Here is a 5,000-nt window from a genome sequence, read left to right on the forward strand (position 1 = left end):
TTGTAGTAGTAGTAGTAGTAACAGTAGTAGTAGTTGTAGTAGTAGTAGTAGTAGTAGTAGTAGTAGTATGAGTACTCGAAATAATAATTATTGTAGTAGTAGTAATAGTAGTAGTATTCATTTTTGTACTAAAAGTACTCGTAATAATAATAGTCATAGAAATACTAATAGAAGTAATAGTAGTAACAGTAATCGTAATAATAGTAGTAGTAGTAGTAGTAGTAGTAGTAGTAGTAGAGCTAATATCAGTATTAGTAGCAGTAGTAGAAGTAGAACGAGTAGTAGTAGTAGCAGTAGTAGTAGTAGTAGTAGTAGTAGTAGTAGTAGTAGTAGTAGTAATAGTAGTAGTAGTAACATAAGTAAGCGTAGTAGAAGTAGTAATTGTAGTAGTAGTAGGTAGTAGTAGTAGTAGTAGTAGTAGTAGTAGTAGTAGTGTAGTGAGTAATAGTGTAGTGTAGTGAGTAGTAGTAGTGAGGGAGTGTAAAGCAAGGAAAGGAGTAAAAGAATGTAGAGGAAAGAAGAGAGGAAGGAAGGAATAAGGTGAAAAAGAGGGAATATGTAGTGTGAGACTGGGCAAGAGAAACGAATGAAAGGGTGCAAGAGAGAGAAAGGTGCAGGAGAAAGGAAGGAAAGCGAAGGAGTGTGGAGGAGGGAAGGAAGGCGCGAATGGGGAGAGGAAAACAAGAATGAATGAATGTAAGGAAAAGGAAGGAAGGAATTGCAGTGAAGAAAGAAAGAAAGAGGGAAGGAGAGAATCGATGAGAGAAAGGAAAATAATGAATAACAATGGATGTGTAAAAGGGAAAGAGGCATTGAGTGGAAGCAAAAACGTGTTGATTATGAAAAGGAAGAAGGAAAAGAATGATAGTGAATGAAAAAGGTGAAAAAAAGGGGAGAATCCACGTGAATAAATTGGGCAGAAAGAAGGAGTAATTGGAAAATGGAAGAAGAGGAAGTAGTAGGAAAAAGAAGAGATAAAAACAAAAAAAAAAGCACAGTAGCGATTTGTTACGAAAGAGGAAATACGAAAGAGGAAATAAAGTAGAGGAAAAACTATATAAATCCGATCACAATTCAGATTTAATTTCCTGCACGAGTTTGTTTTGTTCTTTGTGTTGTGGTGGTGGTGGTGGTGGTGGTACAGGTGTTAATGGCTGTGGTTGTGTTGCTGTTGTGTTGGGGCTGTGGTGGTGGTGGTGGTGGTACAGGTGTTAATGGCTGTGGTTGTGTTGCTGTTATGTTGGGGCTGTGGTGGTGGTGAACCAGATGGTGTGGAGCTGGGGTTGTTGTTGCTGTTGTTGCTGTTATCGATTTTTATATTGTTTTACAGAGAGAGAGAGAGAGAGAGAGAGAGAGAGAGAGAGAGAGAGAGAGAGAGAGAGAGAGAGAGAGAGAGAGAGAGAGAGTGTTAAAGGAAACCTGGTGTGTCGTGGCGTTGACCACACTGAAAGGCAGGCATCTACTCGTAACTAGGAGTAGCCGGAGATTATAGGAAGCCGTGCCACGTAACAAGGAACATAATATACCATTTTGTCTCAATCCTTATTTATTTTTCCAGTTCACATTACCCACATCAGTGCACTACACATTCTCGATCCAATGGGCATATTTGTTGCTCCAGTCCGGCACTACAATCAGACTTGTAATTAGAACCAGTGGAATTGGCACCCCACTTTCCACACGATCAGCTACACTGCCCTCACGTTGGAACCACTCGGCCCGACTCGTCCACCTGGCAACCTAACGCCGTTGGCTGCTAACTCTTGCAACCATACACCAACATAACTATTCTTACACAGCCCTCACTATGCATCGCCCGATAATGGACAGTTGTTACCTAGCCCAACAATCACAATTCACTTTGTTCTCCCTGATAAGGAACATTATTTATAGAACCCGTTAAACACACAATGAATACTTAACACCTAAGTGTAGTTATCAATGCCTCTGAATAACACCTTATCCAATTGTGTGCAATAGAAAACACAGTGAAAACAATTACCAGGAAAGAAAAGAGTAAGTGTACTCACCTCAAGAGTGCAGGTGTGTAGACTCTGGGAGACGGGAGGAAGCAAGGCGTGAGGCGGGAAGTGCCTGTGGGGAGAGACACACTGTGCTTCATGCTCTTACATTTATACTCCACAAGCACAAGTCTGTACCTGTGTACATCTATCTATTTGTATCTATCTGAATAAACACACACAGAGAGAGAGAGAGAGAGAGAGAGAGAGAGAGAGAGAGAGAGAGAGAGAGAGAGAGAGAGAGAGAGAGAGAGAGAGAGAGAGAGAGAGAGAGAGAGAGAGAGAGAGTCATCCAAAAATGTACTCCTTGTTTGACTCGCTATAATTAACTGAATTTTTTTTTTTCAGAAGCAGTTGGCCAAAATAATAATGTCAGAAGTAAGACAAAGCTTTTGAAGAAAGAACATCTGTCATAAAGTGTTACTGGAGGCACGAAAATGTCAAAGAAGTGCAAAGACAATTCAGAAGACACTTTGACAGGGATCCACCCAGGTGACGCACCATTGCTCGCATCACAGCTAAGTTTGTACCAGATGGAACTGTTCACGACCTCCATAAGCAAGCGTGTGTAGTAGTAGTAGTAGTAATTGTAGTAGTAGTAGTAGTATTAGTAGTAGTGGTTGTAGTGGTATTAGTGGTGGTAGTAATACTAGTGGTAGCAGTAATAGAAGTAAGGAGAGTAAAAGCCTTTGTGAGAGGAAAAAGTAGTAGTGGCAGTAATAGTAGTAGTAGTGGTAGAGGTAATATTTGCGATTTGTTACTACTACTACTACTACTACTACTATTACTACTACTACTGCTACTACAACAACTACTACTACTACTACCTCTACAACTATTACTACTACTGCTGCTAATAATACTATGTGAATATTAATAGTAATGCCTTAAAAATTGTTGCAAAAACAGCTGCAGTAGTAGTATTTAAATTAGTAATAGCAGTAGTAATAATAGTGGTAATAATAGTAGTAGTAGTAGTTTTTGTTGTTATATTGTTACTATAATTGTTATCAATATCACACACACACAGTAGTAGTAGTAGTAGTAGTAATAGTAGTTATAGTAGTAGTAAGAGTAGAAGCAATAGTAGTTTTAATAATTTAGTATAATTTAGTTATTTAATTAATTTTATTTATTTATTTATCTATTTTATTTTATTTATCTATTTATTTATTTATTTTTTTTTTTTTGGGTAGATATATGGTGTTTTTTTGGTGGATATGAGTGTGTTCGTTGGTTGAACAAGTCCCTGTATATCAAGTAGACCTTTGTGTGTCGCTCAAGTACCGAACGGCCTTGAAACACTGAGCCAAAGGGACGCCGCTCAGTCTGCAGCCAGTGTGGCAGCGTATATTGTGTGGTGCGCGTGTGTATCGCATTGTGTTCCTCCTCAAAGACTTAGTGGTGGTCAAGATAACCAGGATTGGCCAAGCCCTCCCTGAAGTGTGCTACCAGTAGTGTACCAGGTGTGTTGAGTAGCCGCCAGGTGTACAGCCATACGTGTGTTGTGTACATGTGCATGTTGTGTACGGAAAGACCTCCTGCTGGTGTTTTGTTAGTCCCATCATGCCTCTGGCCCGGGAAACTACACTTGCCCCTCTTCTCAGAGACGCCATCTTGTTGTGTCAGTCCGAGACGCCTCCTTCCCCCCCACCTCTCTCCCCACCACCCGCCAGCCACTCCTTCTCACTTCCGCCAGCATTTCTGGCCGCCCAATAGCCAGCAGCCCCTTCACGGCCACTACCTGCCAGCACGCCTTCCTGTCCTTATCTCCTCCCACTCCCTCCCCCTACCCTCAACCCACTCCTTCCTAAGCCCATTTCGCCACCCACTCCTGCCAGGCCCCTACCAGCAACCCACTCCTTCCATCTCCCAGCCTGCCAGCCGCCCCTTCCCGCCCCCCACCCACCATCCACTCCTTCTGGCCCCCACCCGCCTCACGCTCCTTTCCCGTTTCCGCCGGCCACACACGAGGTGCTCTCCTCGCTCCCTCCCCCCACTCATGACGTCACGGACGGCGGTGACAGTGACTAGCTGGTGTGGGAACCGCACCTCACTCTCGCTCTACCTAAATACTGCTACTACTACTGCTACTGCTGCTACCACTGCTGTTACTATTACTACTGTTACTTCTACTGCTACTATTACTACTACTACAATTACTAGTGCTACTACAATTCTGTTACTACTATTACTGCTACTGCTGCCACTACTGGTGCTACTACTACTACTGCTGCTACTACTACTACTACTACTACTGCTACTACTATTACAACTACTACAATTCTGTTACTACTACTACTACTACTACTACTACTACTACTACTACTACTACTACTACTACTATTACAACTACTGCTACTACTACTACTACTACTACTACTACTACTACTACTACTACTACTACCTACTACTACTACAATTACTACTGCTACTACAGCTTAGCTTATGTTACTACTACTACTATTACTACTACTACTACTACTACTACTACTACTACTATTACTACTACTACTACTACTACTGCTACTACTACTACTCGTTCTACTTCTACTACCGCTACTAATACTGATATTAGCTCTACTACTACTACTACTACTACTACTACTACTACTACTACTACTACTACTACTACTACAACTACTATTATTACGATTACTGTTTCTACTATTACTTCTATTAGTATTACTATGACTATTATTATTACGACTACTTTTAGTACAAAAATGAATACTACTACTATTACTACTACTAAAATAATTATTATTTCGAGTACTCATACTACTACTACTACTACTACTACTACTACTACTACTACTACAACTACTACTACTGTTGCTACTACTACTACTACAACTACTACTTCCTTGCAAGCCTCCCTGTCCGCTTTACCGTCATTCCTTGATTCATATTTTTTATTATTTATATTGTTATTAGTGTGTGTGTGTGTGTGTGTGTGTGTGTGTGTGTGTGTGTGTG

General features: G+C 40.9%; 1 long non-coding RNA gene across 1 annotated transcript in view; it reads right to left on the reverse strand.

Annotated features, from left to right (window-relative positions):
- Positions 1-1,898: 1,898 nt before the first annotated feature.
- Positions 1,899-5,000, reverse strand: part of LOC135099493 (uncharacterized) — a 10,144-nt gene continuing 7,042 nt past the window's right edge. The window contains exon 3 of the long non-coding RNA XR_010268030.1: positions 1,899-2,094. This is a non-coding gene — a long non-coding RNA (uncharacterized LOC135099493). The remainder of the gene's footprint in view (positions 2,095-5,000) is intronic.

This window comes from Scylla paramamosain, unplaced genomic scaffold, assembly GCF_035594125.1.
Source record: "Scylla paramamosain isolate STU-SP2022 unplaced genomic scaffold, ASM3559412v1 Contig135, whole genome shotgun sequence".
Taxonomy (NCBI): Eukaryota; Metazoa; Arthropoda; class Malacostraca; order Decapoda; family Portunidae; genus Scylla; species Scylla paramamosain.